This window comes from Sinohyriopsis cumingii, chromosome 8 (genome assembly GCF_028554795.1).
Source record: "Sinohyriopsis cumingii isolate HCF-2022 chromosome 8, ASM2855479v2, whole genome shotgun sequence".
NCBI lineage: Eukaryota > Metazoa > Mollusca > Bivalvia > Unionida > Unionidae > Sinohyriopsis > Sinohyriopsis cumingii.
The window spans coordinates 4,104,695-4,127,319 of record NC_142968.1 but is presented as its reverse complement, the minus strand read 5'-3'; the positions used below and the strand labels follow the sequence as shown (position 1 = coordinate 4,127,319).

Here is a 22,625-nt window from a genome sequence, read left to right as displayed (position 1 = left end):
TTTTGTTGTGGGTTTTCTTGGCATTTATTTTGTTCTTTTTTGTAGATGGTCGTGATTTATCGCCACGTATGGTGTCCGTCCTCTGTATTCGATCTGGGATTGGGAAAAATATTTTGGTAACTTGCGTGATATGCACTATAATTTCTTCTTTGATCTTTGTTGCACAACTTTGTCGGGTTCATGGCCGCATAAAATAGATATTTGTTTACCAGTTTTAAGACCGTTTTTAAAATAAATATTTTCTTCTTTCTTTATTCCATCATTTTTTTCCTTTGCAAGTTAAATTTCCTTGACATTGAAAACAGGTAGGAGTCAAGAATTTATCTTGGCTTTCGTATTTAGAATTCATTTTGTGAATGTAAATTGTGTCTTCCCCTGAGGAAGAACTGGTTTAGCTAGAAACATTCGGAAACTGTTTTGTGTTTATGCCGTTATCAATGTGTGTCTGTGTGAATATATATATACAGAGTTGTATTGTCATTTCAGTGAAAAAGCTGGATAGAAATTAAGGGGTACTTCCAACCGCTTCGGCGTTCTCCGCCCTCTAACCCCTCCCTCAGCACAAAATCCCTACCTGGAGCACTGTTTAATTTTCTACAGGTTTTATAGTCAGTCCAACAAACAGCTTGCAGACATTGTAATAACAACCTGAAGAGCAATTCAAGTATTAACGGGTAGCTTGATAATTTTTAATTTGTTTACTCATCGGGCACAATAGAGATTAATAGACAAAGGAACTCAGATAAGTCGATTGATCGTTTGGCTAAGTTATCGTTAGATGAATTGATGGATGAATTAGCTGATGAATGTTTTTAAAATGCAATTAATATATTTGGAACTGAGGCTTAATTTGCTCCACCTCCTCCTTCCCATCTTCCTCCTTCCCATCTTCCAACTCCTCTTCGTTGTGCGTAATTTTCAATATTTCTACCAGATCAATGACGAATTTTAAAACTTGGTAGTGGTGAAGTTGCGCGTGTTTCTTTTTGTTGCTTTTCTATGCTCTAGCAAAATGTAACAAAAAAAGTGAAGACAACAAGCTTTATAAAATTTAACAAATAATATTTTCCCTAGAAGAACAAGATAAAAATGAGAAAAATAACTTACGGTTTTACGAATCAAATCCAAAATTAATCCAAGAATTAAAAAATAGAAATCCTATTATTAAGAAGTCCTAAATGAATCTGAATTCGAGTCTCGATGAAATCAGAAATAGAAGACAATGACGTATGTTGTGGTCAGCCTGGTACTGATGTGTCAACATTTTTTTGTTGACTCACAGAAAATAATATTCCAGTGTTTGAATTCTGTATAAATTTCTATAAATGTCCTTGTCCAAGAATTAATTTAGAGCACTAGTATTTCCAGGGAAAAGAATCAATTTTCTTTAAAATAAAATAATAAAATTAGCCCCAAAACTGGTCACAACATAAAACACCTGGACGTCTCCAGTGTTAAGGCAAGTATGACTATTATTTCTTAAAACATCAACAATAAATCTAGCTAGAACGCAAAACAGATTACCCGGATGTGGGTCAATACTCTGGTAAAAACTAGCTGATACATGTTATTTAACACGTAATCCAAATATGGCCTTGATTCTACCCTATGAATCTTATTATGAGAAAGAATAAAATAAAAGAAAATGTTTTTTACTATATCTGATGTTTACGTAAAAAAAAATAACAATCAGTCAGAACTGAACTCTATTTTAGTAAATAAGGATACATTACCATAGGAAGTAATGGAATAAAAAATATAACACTTACAAACAAAAAAATTAAATTAAATTAAATATACATAACACCCACCCACCCACCCGAGAAAAAGACAGATTTTGTAATAAAGCTTTCTTTTTACAATAGATTAATTATATATGAGGTTCAGGAAAAAAAACGTAAGAAGAACTCTTATGAATTATACAAAGTATACATAAAATAATACATTTCCATACACCAGAAAGTGCATCTGCTATTAAATTATCTGTACCTGATATCAATATTATATTCCTGTTACAACAAACTCCACAATAGTAGTCTTTGATTTTTATTTATCATCTTGTCGATGAAAGTAAGGGGGTTGTGATCACTAAACTCTATAATCGAAGAAGGAGCTGAACCAATGTAAACTTCAAAATGTGATAATGCCTATATCAAAGCCAAACATTCCTTCCCCACTGGTGAATAATTTCTTTGGCGCTCATCAAAAACCTGACCAACACATGAGTCAGCTAAAGGAATATTCTCCTGAAACAGCATCCTTAAGAGCTTTCGTTGCCATAGCAACTGAACAAGCTGGGTATAAATCAGGGTATCTTTTTCAATAGGATCGACTTTCTGATCCAAACATGGCTTGTCATTTACAAGTGGATTAACCACAACCTTATCTCCAGTTAGGTCGTTGCCTAGTAATAAATGAATACCCTCAACCGGTAAAACATACATTGTTCCGACTGTCACGGGTCCTGAGACTAAGTCTGATGACAAAGTTACACAATCGAAAATAACATTAACAAAGCCGCACTCTACTCCCTGAATAAATAAACTCTCATATGAAGAAAACTTCTCAGAAAAAGGCAAAGAACCTGATAATAAAAGACTCTGAGAGCTCATGTGTCCCTGAACATTTTAATAGGGATGGGATTGGCTAATCACCGAAGAGTGATATAAAACCCTTCGACATGAATGGTTCATAAGTCTGCATAATAAAATCAGACTGTGGTTTGTTATACCCTATAAATGTATTGCATTCAATACATTACCGTGACATTGACCTCTAAGAAATAAGAGCATCTGGAATATATCTGTCTTGCTTCTAATGCTTATTTTTCAATTTATGGCAATCAGAAATAATATGTCCTTTCTTCATGCAATAGGTACAGGTAGGAAGAGACAAGCATCTTTAATCAAGCTTATCAGAAGTTTGATATCTAAAAGTTGTACCAGACTGAAATTTTGAATGGCTTGTATTAGGCTGAAATACTTTTCTGCTAGAAGACTGCTGAGTGGAAGACTTGCCTACAAAAGGAACTTTATGAGCTGAGGAATATTCGTCAGTGGCAAGAGCAGCAGTTACCATGGTTTCGACCTTACGCTCATCATGATAAGTCTTAATGTCACTATGGACACAGTTCTAAAACTCTTCGAGTAATACAATTTGTCTGAGACTTTCATAATCTTGATCAACTTTCTTGGCTCAGCACCATCTGTCAAATGACTGCACTTTTTCTCTTGCAAATTCGACATGAGTTTGTCCACCTTCTTTTTTTCTGCATTTTTGCCGATGAGCCTCAGGGACTAACTCCTAACCCTTTAAGATGTGTTCCTTAACCAGATCATAGTCATCTCTTTGCTGTAGTGACAGTGAACGGTAAATATCACTAGCTTTACCAGTAGGTACACATTGTAATAATAGAGTCCAACGCTCTCTTGGCCATTTCAAATTTTCCGCAATGTTTTCAAAACGAGGGAAATATTTCTTACTTCTTTTTTTCTGAAAAGGGGCACTAACCTAATATTCTTAGTAACATCAAAGCTTTAATTTGTATCCAAAGTGGGAATGTGCTTTTCACTTGCCAGCTCCATTTCTGTTCTTCTAAATTGACATTCCCTCTCTTCCTTTTCTTTTTACATTTGCGTCTGTCTGTTTCTCCTCTTTCCCTGTAACTGCATTTGTTCCTCTCTCTCCTGTAACTTCATTTGTCTTTCTCACTCTCTTTCTTATTTATCTAATTACATTTGTTTATCTTCTTTATGTAACTGCATTTGTTTTTCTTCTTTATCTTTTTAAAGTTCCAGCTTTCATAACTCTAATTCCATCTTGTATTTTAATTTTAATACCTTTACTTTTATGTTAAAGTCTGTTAACACATTTACTAATCGAAACCAAGCACTTGTATCCAAAACAATCTTTTTTACCAAATACTGGACCAAAATATTTTTTTATTTCTTGCTTCGTTAAGAAAACCTTTGCCTCAGAGAGACCATACTTTCTGGCAAGTTAAGTCAATTCATTTTTTTTTCAAACAGTCAAACTGTTCCTGGGTAGGATTTGAGAGAAAGATTTCCACTTTTGATGACATTGTAAAACATCTTCCTGTTGATTTCACTAAAGATTTCAAAAATGAAAAATATTGATTGGGATTTAACAATTTTCAAAAACTAGGGTAATTTAAATTTCAAAAACAATGTTTTCTGAAATATTTTAGCCGAAATTCATATATCATAAGGACGAGCAACCACATTTTATTTGTTAAGTATTTTGGCTCTTATAAAACGTAACAAGAAAAAAGTGAAGACAACAAGCTTTAGAAAGTTAACAAATAATTTATTTCCCTAGAAAAACAATATAAAAATGATGAAAAGAACTTACAGTTTTACGAATCAAATCCAAAATTAATCAAAGAATTAAAAAATAGGAGTCCTATTATTAAAAGTCCTAAATGTCTTTGTCCAAGAATTAATTTAGAGCACTAGTATTTCCAGGAAAAAGAATCACTTTTCATTAAAACAAAATAAAATAATTAGCCCGAAAACTGGCCACAACATAAAACACCTAGATGTCTCCAGTGTTATGGCAAGTATGACTATTATTTATTAAAACATCAACAATAAATCTAGCTATAACGGAAAACAGATGGCCGGATGTGGGTCAATTCTCTGGAAAAATCTGATTGATCCATGTTATTTAACACGTAGCCCAAGTATAGCCTTGGGTCTCCTTCATGAATCTTACTCTGAGAAAACAAAAGAAAAAAAGTTGTTTGTTACAAACTATCACTGATTCTGAACCAAGGTCAGGAACTAGGTCAACATTAGAAATAATGTTTCTATAAAGTTGTTTAGGTCAAAAATAAAATAAATCAGTCAGAACTGAACTCTATTCTAGTAAATAAAGTTACATTGCAACAGCAAGTAATGGAATAAAGAAAATTAAAACTTACAGACAAACAATTAAAATAAGTCAAATATTAATTAAATTAAATATACATAACACGTTGCACTGTCAACGGAAGTGAAAGAAAGTCGGGGCAATTTAATATTTCTTTTAATACGAACGAAATTATATCAATAAAAACGTTTAGAAACTATTTTCAGTCGAAAGATGATCTTCGACTTATAAAAAACAGCGAATAATCGAATTTTGTGCATAAAATGTGAGCTGAGTCCCTTGACTCATTTAAGTCATGTCAAGTCAAGTGTGTAAATTTTCAGCCTTTTGACCAGCACATAATCCATATCTTTGACAATATCATGCGGTGTACTAGTATACGTTCCAGTTGGAACCTTTTATTTTATGTAGATGACATTGCGTATATTACACTGTATATATTACGTTTCGAAAAGGCCTGCAAAAGAACCTAAATTCTTTCTATTGTCATGATTGGATTTTTCAGCAAATTGTTTTAAAAGAATTTTCGGTATTCTTGTAATGCAAATGTGTATTATTTCAATAAAAATTTACCTTTTTATGTGAGAATTGTAAAATCCCTCGCATTGCATAATGCATTTCTTATTATATTCGAAGTCAGAAAATTTAGACTCAAAAATATTAAAACAAAATTCTTTCTGCTGACGGTGTCAGTTAAAGTTTATATGTTTGACAGAAAAAGCTGTTCCAGCAAATATTTATGTTATGACGTATGCAAACCCAGAGAACGAACAGTATAAAGGTCGTAAACCCTGGAGTCGGACGGAAACTGCAAAAGAACACGGTCAGCAATTATAAGATGTCATTATTTTGTTTTTTATGGTCCCTTCCTAAATCGCATGTAAGCGAGATGAGGCTCTGCCTGACCAGTTCGTTTCGCCAGAACTCATAGACTTCACCTGTCTTAAAGCGAACCCGGACCTCTCATTCAGCCTTTCCCAATTATATAGGCAATGTTAGGGGGTAACACCCTTTTCAAGGGAGCGTGAACTCTCTCACTCTCTCAAACCATATGTGAAAGACTCGTATGAGTCAAAACATTTTATAACTAGAATTGATGGGGGCGAAAGGCTTTTCATAAAAGGTTATGCGAATTATTTCATAACACAATCTTTGACTCATGGATAACACATTATCATTATCGTTTTTAAGCTTAGCTGGTTCAAAGCAAAATAGAGATAAATTAGAACATTCATAATAGCATGTTGTGTTATGTATTTAGGCATCCACACATATAACCTGCGTTGGGGTGAATACTTAGTCAGCAGTATACTAAAGAAAGTAAATGCTAAATGAAATGCCAAGTCACATGTTTATCAATAAGAAAAAAGTTACAAAACAACAACAAAAAACATTACCTCATGATTGAACACAATCACGTTTTGATTATTTCTGTTCTTCGCTTTATGTAAGAAATTGACAATAATCTCAAAACAAAAGTCCAAATAGCATTTTATAAAACTGTAAGATTTATAAGTAACCTTGAAGCCAGATCAAGGCCAAACAATCTAGACATGAAAGCGGTACTTAAAATAAAAGATGGGGTGAAACAATTAAGACTTAATCACATCATTTGTTAAATGAGAAATATTTAATTTATCTAAATCAAAGATTTGTGAAAATTAGTGCTCAGCACCATTTCGTTAATATATTGTAAATTTATTTATTTTAAACCGTGTGCTGGATTCGTGGCCAGAAAAAATTTCTTGTAATAATAAAAAAAATTCAAAAATACCCTAAAAATAGTGGAACATATCATTCAGGGTTAATAAGAACATTACATATATGGATCATTAAAGATCCGCCGTAAAGTCTGGATTTTCATAACAAAAAAGATGAAAAATCTGCAGCATGTACCCCGATATAAAACATATCCCTCAGAACCATGTTGGAAATAAAGCTTGTTTTAAAACGTGTATGGGTTATCCATGAACGATTAACATGCTGTCTTATTCTCTTATTTTTCTTCTTTATTTTTATTTTTTAATTAATTTCGCTTATTGCAATCCCAAAAGGTGGCATAGTTTGCACTCTAGTCTTAATACATGTAGAACTCAGGTGTTTTATTGTATTTTTGATGACGGTGTTACAATATTTATGTAATTTATTACTTTATTCCTACGAATCTGTCTTCTCTATATTATATTCGTTTTATGTGCGTTTCATCTGCTATTTAAGTTGCTTATATTTGTTAGATGCATTACCATTTGTGTAAAATGTTGGGTCTACATTAAAAAAAATTGCAACATATAGTATGCAAGTTATCTAATGGTCATACTTTTATCTTCCATTCGTAGCCAGGGCCTTAGAAGAAGATATATAGTTAATAAACAATATATTGCATTAAGTTACTTACTAAGTGATGTCTGGGTTCTTCTGAATTCACTTATTTCACACAGCGATGTCCAAAATCTGTCAATCTCAACCTTTTGAAAAGACATAACAACGTCAATAGCATAAAATGAACAGCTCTACCCACACTAACTGGGTATAAAGACATCAATGTTTACTGAACTGCAAATGGATCTGCGTAATATATACCAGTGGTGTCTATGGAGGTAGCTATGAAAAGATGGCCGTGACATCACATGCTTACTTCCTGGTCGTTACTAGAGGTACAAAAGGTCGATCAAACAGCTGACGCTATGACTGACCGTTTTTGCTAACGATTTAAATTTAAACATTCAAAAGTAGTAAATCTTTAATACCATTGCATTGGCACTGTAAAGCACTTCATCTGCTGGTCTAATATTCTTGGTGTACCAACAAGGAAAACAAAACGTGCTATTGCGGTATCTTGTCAAAAGAGAAAAAAGTGCGCACTATGCTTGTATTTTTTTACGCCCACTTATTTTCCAGTAACAAGAGAAATAAAGTACATTCTTAATCATAAAGCTCAAAGGATTTACTGGGTATTCTAGTAAAGTTTTAATCGGTAGCTGCATGGAGTAAACATTCTGAAAATCATATCATCCTGCTTCATAGTTCTTTTTGGATAATATGACCAATCTACAGAGCAGAAAGTATATTTACACATTGGTGGCATATATTTATATTCACGCATTGGAGACGTTTCCCTTGTGTAAAGGATAAGGGCGAACCTAACTGGCATTTGTCCCAAAACTACGCCGGTTTTCGAAGCTGCAAATTTTCTTTTGAAAAAACAAAATCTGTCCCGATACTTTGCATTAATGTTAAAGGCAATATTTTATACAAAGAAAAGGAAAAACAACCCTGAACTTTGCATCAGTGTCCTTAGCAACAATGGGTGTGCGGTAAAGATATAGGACACATAATGATAAAGATGTATCCCAAGGTATGACAAAGATTATCACACGGTATGATAAAGATGTATCACAAGGTATGACAAAGATTATCACACGGTATGATAAAGATGTATCACAAGGTATGACAAAGAATATCACACGGTATGATAAAGATGCATCACAAGGTATGACAAAGATTATCACACGATATGTTAAAGATGTATCACACGGTATGACAAAGATTATCACAAGGTATGACAAAGATTGTCACACGGTATGATAAAGATGTATCACATCGATATCCTTAGCAACAGTGGGGTGTCATAAAGATGTACCACATGGTATGATAAAGATGTATCACACGGTATGATAAAGATATATCACACGGTATGATAAAGATTATCACATCAAGAATTAAAAGCTAAATTTACTTACTGAAAAAAAAATTGACAACTTTGAGTTCTTCTGCTAAGTCCGTCAGGACAACAAGTTACTAAAGTCTCAAAAGCTGGAGTGCCACCAAATAAAATCATGCAGATCACAGAACACAAAAAACTTTTCATCAGTTGTTTCTCGTATCAATATTTCTTTCCACTTCTTTGGCTACATAACATTCCATTCTCTTTGGTAAGCCAAGTTTTGTTCACTACTGACGCGCTTCATAGTAGTCAAAATTTGTATATTAATGCTCGGTGCTCAAATTTCATTCATGAATTGAAGAACACGTTAAATATGAAATAAAACAAAATGATTTTATTCTTTCAATTGTATTATTTCTTCAATGTAACAGAACGATTAATATGATTGTTTTTTAAGTATATAATAAAAAGGTTACTGACTGACATATTGGGCCCTCGCAAGGTCAAGGTCGGGCATCCATTGCCACATGCACTCGAGACCAATATTGTTCAATACTCAGTAAATGACCCATACTTGTTTGTACATAACGATCAGGCAGATAAGACATTTAATTAGAATATATGTGATTCAAGATTGCGTTGAACGGATCATAAGTAGCTAAAGTAAAAAACCTCTCGGATGCTGTGACGACATTGCGATATTGACAGAACAGATTGAGAAGAAAAAAAAATTGGTCTGATTTTGTATTTTACGGTACAGAGACGTAAGTAGGTTACTTAGTGCCGAATCAATTGGAGTAAAGTGCCAAGCCCAAGAGCACACCAAGGTGGCTGACCCAGACTGGTTTATTGGTAGGATTCTATCGCACGCCCTTTCGGTTGTGAGTCCGGCACGCTAACCACTGAGCCACCGCGACTCCTAACTTGTAAAGATAATTACTGACTAAAACCCCAGTCATGCTGTACAATTTCCCCATGAGAGTTTTCTTTGTTCACACTGTGAGGAAAATTATCTTTCTTTCAATGTTATACGAAAGGATAACCCAGATGGTTCAGAAGGTCAAACGCCTTGTATTCGGTCCTAGTTACGTGTATCACTTTTGCGAAAAGTCCATTGCGAGACAGATTCATACAGCTTATATTCGCAAATTTATCAAATGCATAATTAAGCTACGATTTACTAAGTAGACGTTACACGTCATGCGCAGTTTGCGGTGGTCTGCTGGACTAAGTTGTGGAGTACAGACTTCAGAGAAACGGATGAACGATGTTATTTAAAACTGTATATTTCATTTAAATATGTCTGCCTCAATTGCATACTCTTTACTGCTTGAACATATTTTTCTTCGTCGTTTGATGCGCGACTTTCTCGCGTCGTCTGATCGTTTAGGCAGGATTTTTTTTTGTTGCAATAATGCCATGTTTCATTTTAGGCACTCGCTAAAGAAACACCAAAACCAGGTATTTAGGAATACGAAAATCTGCCAATAATGTCTTGGTTAGACCGCAATAATTCTCCACTGTAAGGAGTACACACGCAAATTTCAACGTTACCCCCAATATCTAAAACCTGAATAAAGAGCTACAGTCCATGCGCAAATTTAAACATTATTCTTTTTAAATTTAAAGCGAAACAGGCAGATGGGTAAAAAAGAAACTAATCGGAAACTGATAATTTTGCAGATTATCATATGAGGCTGAAGATCCCTTAGCGACAAAAGTACATAATGTAGGACTGGTCACGTGCAACAAAACTGTAAACGAACTTTTGATTAGGTCCTTACCATCTTATATAAGGCATCCGATCTGAGTAACAAGACGCATGCGCCTTCTTCATTCGTCCCGATTCAGTAGACAGCAGGTATGTATAACTAGTCATTTCTTCCTCTGGAATAATGGTTGGATCTAAAACACTCTACCGAATCTCCTTCCCCCGATCCCCCCTCCAAATACACCTCTGTTTACGGATATTAAGGAAATGTCATTAATTATCATTTAAACTTGTGTAGAAGTATACTTTATAACAAATAAGTTTCCCCACTTAAACTGTATCTGTGTGATAAGAATCAACCCAAAGTGATATCAATCAACCAAAAATTATTATAAACCAGCCAAAAGTGATATTAATCAACCAAAAGTGATATCAATCAACTATAAGTGATAGCTTTCAACCAAAACTGATATCAATCAACCAAAACTGATATCAATCAACTATAAGTGATTGCAATCAACCAAAAGTGATATCAATCAACCAAAAGTTATATCAGTCAACCAAACGTGATAGCAATCAACCAAAAGTGATAGCAATCAACCATAAGTGACAGCAATCAACCAAATGTGATAGTAATCAGCCATAAGTGATATCAATCAACCAAAAGTTATATCAATCAATCAAAAGTGATAACAATCAACCAAAAGTGATAGCAATCAACCAAAAGTGATATCAATCAACCAAAAGGGATAGCAATCAACCAAAAGTGATATCATGCAACCAAAAGTGATAGCAATCAACCAAAAGTGAGATCAATCAACCAAAAGTGATAGCAATCAACCAAAAGTTCCTTCCTTTTATGAAGTAATCAGACCTCAGATACTCGTCTGAAATCTGAAACGCGCTTCCATATTTCTGACACATTCTCGAACCTTACCGTGGCTACCGAGCCATCACCAGCGATACAGCTTCGTCCAAAGAAATCCGGAAAATTGTGATTCATAGTCATGCCTTGAAAATGTTATTTCTAAAATATTAAGATCTAATACTTTTATATTAATTAATAGGTCCTTTTATCTTCAATCTTCTTTCATTGCATTGAATTGGCATTATATAAACTGAAAACGGTATATAGAGCTTGGATCATTAGAAAATATTTTCAAGCTTATGGTGTAATTATAACAAATAATAAATATAACTTGCATTGCTTTCAAATAATGTGTAGGGACACAATTTAGGTAAATATCTCATGAATATCTAATAAATATCTAATAAATATCTAACGATATTGCTATGGTTGCACACCTGATAACTGGCGAGAACGGTGCTGAGGTTATTCAGCTATTCATAATAATGGTTGGTGCCTCATCCGCATACTTTTGCTTTTGAAATAACCCAGTATTGATTGTGAGTCCATTTTGGCATACGATTATATATAATTACCCTCAAGCTACGATGGTTTCACATGCAAAATTGAGTTTTGATGTCAGTCAATGTAATAGTTCCAAACACGTATGTGTTGCATAATAGATTGGTTATTGCTATCTTACAAATTCTAACAACATGATCATTATAATCTAGTTGTTTCATTTAGTCCTAGCTGCATTTGTTTTCATTAGTAGTTTGCATTATTCTACTCATGTCGCTAGTATTCTTTTCCTTCACTTTGTTAATTTGTTGTTTAGGGCTGTTTGAAAATGGACACTAAAAGTTTAAAGAAAACATTATATGACAAGATACCAAATTTAGAGTTTCTTCTCCTCGAAGCTTTGATTATTTAATGCCTGTCTCTGCCCGTCCCCCACCCCATTTTCGTCCATTATTAATATTAATGTGATTAGGGCTTGGTAATGAAATGTGACATAATAACCTGTTGAAATTACTACTGTTTGGTTATTTCTACTGTTTATTCCTTCCCTTCTGTAATAATTGTCGCTAAGTTTGCCGAATTGATTATTACGCTAACATTACATCAGATAACTGAAAGGTTGGAGCGAAGCTGTACTCTAATTTTCGAAACCTGGAAGTTAGAGTACGGCTTTGGATTACACCTCTTAAACCATTCTGAGCAAAGCGATTCAAAACACACTCGTCGTTCAAGTACATTTATGCGGCCCGTATAACATATATTGTTAGTATGACATGATCTACATATTTGAATGTTTAGAAAACTAGAAAATTAAAATAGAATTCAATGTGGGTGTTTGGTATAGTTCAGTATTTGTATGTAGACATGTTCATCTTAATGGTAAGGTCTCTCGTCCAGCTTAATTTCAGAGTCATGACAGAGGAAATGGAAAATCACGTGATGTTTTCTTCCGGTTGAAATCAGACTTAATACCTACCCACCAGTAAGGTGAATGATGCTATTTTCAGATCTAATACCAAACCACCAGCAAGGAGGACAATGCTATTTTCAGATCTAATCACCAGACCACAAGCAAGGAGGACGATAATATATTGTCATATTTAGCGCCAACCGACCGGCAAGGTGGACGATGCTATTTTCAGATCTAGTACCAACCCACTAGCACGCAGGACGAAGCTATTGTCATATTTTGTACCAACCGACCGGCAAGGTGGACGATGCTATTTTCAGATCTAGTACCAACCCACTAGCACGCAGGACGAAGCTATTGTCATATTTTGTACCAACCGACCGGCAAGGTGGACGATGATATTTTCAGATCTAGTACCAACCCACTAGCACGGAGGACGATGCTATTTTCATATCTAGTACCAACCCACTAGCACGGAGGACGATGCTATTTTCAGATCTAGTACAAACCCACTAGCACGGAGGACGATGTTATTTTCAGATCTAGTATCAACCCACTAGCACGGAGGACGATGCTATTGTCATATTTAGCACCAACCGACCGGCAAGGTGGACGATGCTATTTTCAGATCTAGTACCAACCCACTAGCACGGAGGACGATGATATTTTCAGATCTAGTACCAACCCACTAGCACGGAGGACGATGCTATTGTCATTTTTAGCACCTACCGACCGGCAAGGTGGACGATGCTATTATCAGATCTAGTACCAACCCGCCAGCAAAAAGGACGGTGTCACTGTCATTGATTTTAAATATGAATTGCAAAAGCAATAAAAAGCAATTTCCAAATATGAAATTTACATACTTCAAGAATAGATTATCATAAGGCTATACAAAACTTGAATATAAACTAAAAGTCTCTGTTACGGTTGTATGGTACAATAACAGAGGTACGCGTTTAGAAGGTGTTCGGGAATATTGAAGTGAATTTCAGACCTCATGGAAGTATCTCTGGTTTGATTTCTGCTGATACATAGGGGACTTTTGATCAAGTTTTGTCAAGCAGACATCGTTATACAGTTTACGGCTACAATAGCTGCAATAATTTATAATGACACTTTGTTAACTTCAGTCAACTGCATGAACGCTCTGGGGCCCCGACTGGCGGAGTAGTCTAAAGCGCTCTCCATTACTGATCACTGCCATCTCACCTCTGCCTGCGTGGGTTGGAGTCTCGGATTCGGTCAGTGTGGGTATGTGAGAAAGCTTGCCAGTAGCTTCTCGTGGGTCGGTGGTTCTTTCTGGGTTTTTTTTCCTCCACCATTAATACTGGCCGCCATGCATAGCCTATCGTGTGCTGAAAAATGGCGTTAAACCCCACAACAACAACATGAAAGCTCTGCATTACATGAAAGATCTGTCTTCCAATCAGCAATTCGCGTAGTCTATCATTATATACTCTGACATATATTGTGTGTGTGTGTGTGTGTGTGTGTGTGTGTGTGTGTGTGTGTGATTTGGATTTTTAACGTAGCTTTAACAATGTTCCAGACATATCGCTACGAAGTCTGCAATGTGGCAGTTTATAATGATGTCCAGCATTGGGGCATCATGCCACATACATGTGGCATGATGTCCCACCCAGTCACAGTATCCTGACACCACGCCGACCAGTCCTAACACTAACCACTTACTGCTGAGCGCCAAGCGAGGCAGCTGTTAGTATCATTTTTGTAAGTCTTTGGTATGACTCGGCCGGGGATCGAACCCACGACCTCCCGCATCCGAGGCGGACGCTCTAACCACTAGGCAACCAGGGTGGTCTCATCTATTTTGTATATGTTTTTATTATAGTGACTTAATTCTATAATTTTTACCTTTAGCAATACAATACATCTGCGTTCATCATTTAACTTTAGCTTCTTTATTTTTGGCTAATATGCACAGACGTGCAACTGCTAATAATGTTAGAGAATATGTGCTGAGATTAATAGTAACAGTGTGTTGACTATTGCAGATTTCAAGGATTGTCAACAGGGTTAGTAAAATTAAATATTAAATTTCGCCAGACATGTGTCTTGCAGATGGTTTGCGATGATTTATGAAACCCCAGTGTCTGTTGTCGCTTGCAAATGGAATCGAGGCTTTCGCAGCAATGTTATTACACATACGGAGTCCCGTACTGCCTATTGGTCTAAGGTGTTTGATCTATGTATCATGTCACGTGCTGAATAATGGCATCAAAAACCCCACAAACCGAACCAAAACATCACTTTAGGTTCAAGGTTGTTTATATGACACTTGTTCACTCGATAATCCCCCAGGGAGCTGCCCAGAACACAGGCAGCAGGCAGTCAGTCATCGTTCCAAAGTATGTTTTACTCTCATCAGCAACATTTATTTTGCCCTAATTTACGAATATCTTTAGAGTAAGTGAAATTCTACAGTCAGTCAAGGTATACTTTTCGCAGTCGAGCATTTTCAAATGCCACTTATTTAAATAAACAAATATTTACACAATCAATCTGAGATGTACTATGAATACACGTGGAATCTGAAGATTGCTGCTCTTCCTATACTAGTATTGCCAGTGCAATAAATAATACTTAAACAACTGAATAAATAAATAAAACAAACAAAACGCCAGTAGCTGGAAACAGCAGTAGGCTGCAATATCTAATTAAGTTGTATGATAACAAATTATGTTTTTATGATTATGCTGCTGTGTATTATGGGCTTTTGTTATAGTTTTCGAAATCAATAAATTAGGCATCACCTTACGTGTATATACGGACATATGATGTCGCAGTGAGTACAGTTATAAATCTTTGCAGGCAATAGGCATTCCCCATGTATTTTGGATGAATTATGATGGTTCATTTTCATAACAGAAATCCACTTAAAGGGGCATCGTGAGAAAATAATAATAATAATAATAATAATAATAATAATATGTTTATACCATGTGAAGACATACCATTGATCATAATGAAATAATAAATAAATACCCTACCACCTAAAACGGCATATGCAATTTACACTCTGAGGTTTACTTTCAGAGATTTAGAGTAAGATAGCGTTTCTGATATTTGTTTTGCTTTCTGCATATTCCTTAAACGCTTATGAAATATTATCTTTTGCAATGTCAGCAGTTTTGAGGATCTAATAGTATCTATACATTCTTCTTTCATATATGCGAGACCTGAGTCAGACGGGCCAGAGACGACCATCAAAGCTAGTGCCAAGAGGGTCACGACGTATTTCAGATGCTCTAGAAGTAGTGAAAAAGAACCGAAAATAACTATATACCCAGTTTGCAAGCTGATGAACTCTTAAACCAAACAGTAGCTCCAGCAGTCGATATATCAACCCCTATGTCCACAATAACACTATCACACCATCAGTGGCAGAGACGGACTGGTTTGCTTCCTTGGGTGGCAGTGCATTTACCAAGTGAGACATTGCCCCATCCAGGAAGTTCCTGTACTCAAACCCAAGTGTCAGAAATAGCCTCTCCTGCATAATCGTACAACTCTAATCGGCTGTATTAACAACTCGAGGACACCAGACTCGTCAAGTCTGCTTCATAATATAGGTATTTGCTCTATCTCAGATGCAAGAACGGTCTCAATTTCGAGGAATGATACAGAAGTTGAATTCCATTTTAGCTTCTTCTTCACATTGCCATGACATACAATTGCTTCCCCTAAAACACCTTTGCATGCCACGATTCCACAAAAAATGATGGAGGAAACACTGAGCAATAAATGTGTTGAGCAATAAACCTTCCTGAATGACCGAGCTGAACACACTCGTCTTGCATTAGCCGACAAAAACGTGTCCGGTCGATCAAACAAAAAGGCAAATTCTTGTCCATTGAACAGTCGGGAATGGCATTTTTAAGATACCAGTTTGAGCCTAATCAAGATCTCCACAAATATTGACCAGAATGTTCATGCAGATCAAAGCAACTGAATGAATTCGTGTGTGATTTACTTCTTGATAAATACAAGAGCAATAGATACAGTTTTGGAGATAAGCAAGATACATGGGATAACTATATTTGAAGACAGAACTTTGCCTCGCTAGACACATATGCAGTTATGGGGTATTAATTTTAATATTTCTTGATGCAAAGTCGACTTCGGCTTGGCAGACTGGTGAAGTGTAAGCTCTTTTGAAACCTTTCTTCTTAAAATTGTCTGTACGACCTTGAAATCCGCAATCTTAATAGGCCACCTTAATTTTGTTTTATAGTTTTTCTTATTGAGAAGTTTGATAAATCGAATTATTGGCTTCAACCAATCCATATTAGTAATGTTAAAAGTAAGCCTGCACCTCCTGATCTCCACATCCGTCATACAGTAATAAATTAGGTTTATTTAAGATATATTTATTTCATGTACAGCTTCGTGCTTGTACACTGATAAGGCCATATCTGGTTCGACTGAGCTATCAATATGGGCTATTAGGATTTATTTCCTTGTTCCCCAGGATATGATGATTTGGGGTCACCCTTCAGTTTGCTAATTTTCAATCATAATGCGGCCTTATTGTCAATTAACTATCAGATTGTGTACAAAGACAAGCGAATTATTGTTTGAAAACGTTCTTGCTCTTACAATATTTAAAACGCAACAAGCTAAACAACTCCATAGGTTCCAGTACATACTCGATTCCATTTATCGCTGACAGGTCCCCGAATTAAGAACTCTCCGTCCAGGCTGTCAGGCAAGAACTGTACATACCAGATTGCCCGATAATGGGGACTAGTCCAATGTGTCAGTCGGGCATGTGCCTTTTGCGAAGGCTTTAGTCCAGGGCAATTAGATCATTGGTATTTATTTTAACTGGTATATAGTTTAACTGGTATGTATGCATAAGTTCATTCTTATATTTCTGGCTGGATATTCTTAAGCGCAGACTATATCAGCATTGTTTTAAATCTACAAGTGTAAGTAAAGAAATGGCTGACAAAGTAGAAAAGCTGTACGTTGCCACACATATTATCTTTTTTGAAAATACGATCGCAGCAACCTATAATTTTAAGAGACACAACTCGATTTCTATATCAATTTAATTCTCATATGAACGGCTGAATATAAAAACATAAAGACATGAATTTGTAACTACATTGCTCATGATCACATTGAAAGAGTGCAAATATTCAATAGCCTACTCATGGGGGCGTCGGACGGACGGAGCGGTTGATCTGGGCGCCAGAGGTTTTGGGGCACCAAAACCCCTTTGAGCCATTATGGTTGTCCCGGGAGGCATTTACCGTTAGTACACCACTGCTAATAATCAAACAATTAAATAATTAATCGATTATTAACTACGAAAAATTATACGCTCTGTTTATAAGCATGGCTTCTCTAGCAGCAGATAACTTTGACAAATCAAATCTTGGATAATAGTGTAATAAATATGTGCAAACAGAGGTCTATATAGATGAAGAAAAGAAATCGTGATCTAAGCAAAACACAGAGATTGAAACTTGTGCATTAAAACGTGCTCTAAGTACAACACAGATATCAACCATACAGTAATGATATGTCCTCTAAACACATCACAGATATCAACACTAGTGCTATAATAAGTGCTTTAACTACATCACATATCTCTACACTAGTGCTGTAATACGTGTTTTAAGCACATCACATATATCTACACTGGTACTGTAATACGTGCTTTAACTACATCACATATATCTATACTAGTGCTGTAATACGTGCTCTAAGCACGTCACAGATATCTACACTAGTGCTGTAATACGTGCTCTAAGCACGTCACAGATATCTACACTAGTGCTATAATACGTGCTCTAAGCACGTCACAGATATCTACACTAGTGCTATAATACGTGCTCTAAGCACGTCACAGATATCTACACTAGTGCTATAATTATAGGTTACTGCATTTGTATGGGAAAATATGAACGAGTTTTCGGAATGAATACTGCACGAACTTGTGAGTGCAGCATATCCTTCCGACAAAACGAGTTCATATTTTCCCATACAAATGCAGTAACCTTTTTATTATATGTTCATTTCTTTATTCTACCTAAGGTTTAATTATATAAACAAAATACACTATAAGAAACAACGTAAATGAATGAATGCCGTATTCCAAACTAAATACACAAGCGCAGATTTGACATTACAAAATGACATCATTATTAATGCGCACATAGCTCCGCCCAGATAAATTTGAACTTAGTCGCGCGGTCGATATAACTTTCGAAAGAAAATGGCGTGTCTAGTTAAAATTGAAATTTGCAGTCATATTGTGAATGAATGCGCACTGCAACGACTATTTTAGTATTTTGTTTCGATTCGACGAAGGTTTGTGAGTTTGGACTGGATTCATCTGTGCAAATTATACATGAAATACATCGGATTGAAGTGGCGCGGGAGAAGCGTGTTTACGTCTGCAAATGTGTTTCTGTTTCTGTCATTGAATGTTTGAAATCATAACGTGGGAAAATATGAAGTCTTTCAATTGCAATTTTCAAAAAGACGCTATGGAATTTAATGTGCATTTCATTTTGAGTGCAGTAAGGAGGATGCAATTGCACTTATCATCGAAATTACAGCACACTTTCGAAATGTGTAATCCAGATTGAAAACCTATGACATGGTTCATGTAATTCGGATCTGCAGAATTAAGAAAAAACATTTTGAGGAAATTCAGGATGTAAAACTGTAAGTATATTTTATTTTGCCAATCTTATCACCATATAAAGAAGACAGTATATACCTTGTCACTTGTATGTTGTTTGTAAGGATATAACCGTCCGTCTTTTATATAATGTAGCTAGCCTAAATCCATAACATTGTATCAACGCGGAATGTGCCAAAACAGCTGCTTTTTTTTTGCAGTCCACGAAACATGTTTTAATTCATTCAGAAACAAATTTAAATAACCACAACGTAAAGAGCCTTTTACGCGAGTGTATATGATTTGTTTACAAATCAAAAGTGCTGGTGTCTGTGTCATTGTTTGTTTGCAGTAGAAAGTAGTTCCTTTATTCACGTGAATGCTGTATGTGCATTGTCGCGCGCGTTCAGTATCGGGGAATACTGAACGATTCTTTCAATGTAAAGTTAACGGGGAAAAAATGAGCATATAATAATACGTGATCTAAGCACGTCACAGATATATACACTAGTGCTATAATACGTGCTCTAAGCACGTCACAGATATCTACACTAGTGTCATATTACACGTGCTCTTAGCAAAACACAGAGATACACTCTAGTTTAATAATACGTGTTCTAAGCACAACGCCGTTGTTTACACTACTGCAATAATACGTGATATAAACACAACACAGACACAAGTGTAATAATACGTGCCCAAAGTATGAGCACAGACATATACACGAATGTGATGACATGTGAACTAAGCACAATACAGAGATCAAAACTAGTGTAGTACTCTAGTGTAATATTACGTACTCCAAGTAGAACATAACGATCTACACTATTGTAATAATACGTGCTTTGCACACCACACAGAGATCAACACTAGTGTAACAAACTAGTGTTATCATACGTGCTCCTATCACAACACAGTGATCTCCAATATTGTAATAATTGATGGTTTAAGCACAACACTGAGATCAACATTAGTGTAATAAACTAGTTTTATAATACGTGCTCCAATGTCAACACAGCGATCTACACTATTATAATAAACTAGTGTTATAATAGTAGTGAAGGGGGGCACCCTACGGACAATGGGAATTAGCATTACAGGGACCCCTGGGTCACTCTACGGACAAGGGAAATTTAACATGGAGAAAAATCGTGGGTCACTCTACGGACAAGGGGAATTAACATGGAGAAAATCGTGGGTCACTCTACGGACAAGGGGAATTTAACATGGCAATAAATCGTGGGTCACTCTACGGACAAGGGGAATTTAACATGGGATTTTTTTTAAAAATTTTTTAAATTTAAATTTAAATTTAGGCAATTCAAAGACTATCTCTTTTCGAGAAATATGGCTGGCCCTGAAAAGGGCCTTTGGGTTTTATGTTAATGTATTCATTAACATAAATGGCACCGCATTGGTCTTCTTCTTGTTCTTAGGCTACGTCTCACTGTTGGTCCGTACATCAGCACTCTTTTCAGGCATCCTTGTCTTTCGACGTAGATCCTACGTATCCACAGGCTGGTGTTGGTCCTGTGGACAACGGTCCACTTCGATCGGACATACATGAGCAAGTCTGTCCGAAACATCATGGAAGACACAAGGGTGGATGACTCAACTGTAGTCCACATCTTGAAGCGACGAGAACAGGTGAATCAATGCAGTCAACGGCGCTTATTTATAGGCGGAGGAAGGATTGAAACGGATTGAGTTCATTTACCAATCCGAACACGCGTTACAGAATTCAGTCAGCTCGCATCCAATCCGAAGAGACCAGTCTGTGACGTCACGTAGTCAATATAGATTCGCTAGCGCTTGTGTGCAGTCAATCTATGCGACAGTGATTCAACATGACGGAAACTCAGAAAACGATCCAGTGGGGTGCACCAGCAGGGGAGACTGCCCAAGGGAACCCGGACTTACTTTCAGAAGAGGTGAATTGGGATTTTGTGGATTTTCTCTCCTCGCAAGAATTTGTTCCGGAACCTTCGTTACCTTCTTCATTACCGCAAGTGGAGAATTTTAGACAGAGACAGAAAGAAGAATTGGAGAAATTTATACAACGACAAAAGGAAGCGGAACAGACTTTTCTCCTACAGCAACAGCAACAAGAAGAAGAGGTAAGAAAAAAACAACAGCAAGAAGAAGTAGCAGCAAAGAAACAAGAGGGTGAAAATCAAACGGTCACGGTACTGTTGGACATTTTAGCGGAGTTAAGAAGTCTGAAACAAATGTATCAGACTTCTTTATCACGACCGAAGAGAATACGACCTTCCCGAGCCAAACATGTCAACCCTGTGACTAAGCCTACCGTACCACCCTTAGTGATTTCAACCCAATCATTATCATCATCATCAACATTACGCAGTCCAGAAGTAGGCCTTGGCCGTGGCAAAGGCTTAAGGCAGTTAAAATTGATTGCTTAAACTCACCCCTACACCATGAACAAAAAAGGCCCTTTTCAGGGCCACCCACATTTCTCGAAAAGAAATACAATTTCAATTTGCCAATAACTCAAAAAAACTCACCCATGTTACCCTTTTATTACGTGTCTGTGTATGAGTGCGTGAGTGTAGCTTCTTATTTTAAAATCACAACTCAAAGACACTTACCTTATATCATTCATTTATTCTTTTCTCCATTTTTTACAATCCAATTCACAATTTATAACACAACACTTTAATGAAAAGTTCATTAATTTCTTCTTTTCTCCTTGTTTAGTCTCTCTGTTTTTTGAATTTCTTCACCGTCACACTCTTTTCCTCTTCTTCTTCTTCCTCCTCGCTTTCTTCCCTTCTTCTTTTTTTCTCCTGTTTCTTCACCTGTCTTCTTTCTTCCTCAGAATAATCCCTCTCTTCCTCTGAAGAATTCCTCTTTTCTTCTGACTCCTCTTGTTTCTTTTTTGGGCAATCTGGAGACCAATGTCCTTTTTCTTTACAATAATAACAGGTATCTTGACTTTTGTCTTTTTTATCCCCTGTTTTTTTTCTTTTTTGACGGTCTGGACACTCTGAAGACCAATGCCCTTTCTTCTGACAGATATAGCAAGTATCTTGACTTTTATCTCTAAAGGAAGGAGAGTAGTCCGTAGGCTGGTCTGAAGAGAATTTTCTAATGACCCCTCGCAAAGCTCTGACGAAACGTTCCATCTGGTCAGTCTCTTCCATCGTTGTGCTTGGTTTGAGAGTGAAATGAATAGTGAAAGGACAAGACACACACCCTTTTATATACGCTGGTTTGCTATGACTATAAAGTAGTTTATGGTGTTTGAACTTGAGTCATTTGACTTTTTGCTTTCAAGATGAAACGATCCCATTCATTCGAGAAGAAAGAAGAAGAAAGTAAGAGGCAGAAACGTGATCTATCGCCTCGTACCAGGGCTGAAATCTTGGCACAAATTCATGCCAGTGATTTTGAAGAGGA

General features: G+C 36.1%; 1 protein-coding gene across 4 annotated transcripts in view; it reads right to left on the bottom strand.

Moving 5' to 3' along the window:
- Positions 1–22,625, bottom strand: part of LOC149792874 (NADPH oxidase 5-like) — a 162,177-nt gene that overhangs the window by 56,764 nt on the left and 82,788 nt on the right. For 2 of the 4 annotated variants that reach the window (XM_089966669.1, XM_089966672.1), the window contains exon 1: positions 7,286–7,493. The gene's annotated coding sequence lies outside the window, so the exon portion shown is untranslated. Of the gene's footprint in view, positions 1–7,285; positions 7,494–7,637; positions 7,657–22,625 lie in introns of those variants that run through there. The other 2 variants (XM_089966671.1, XM_089966670.1) reach the window with 2 other exon arrangements.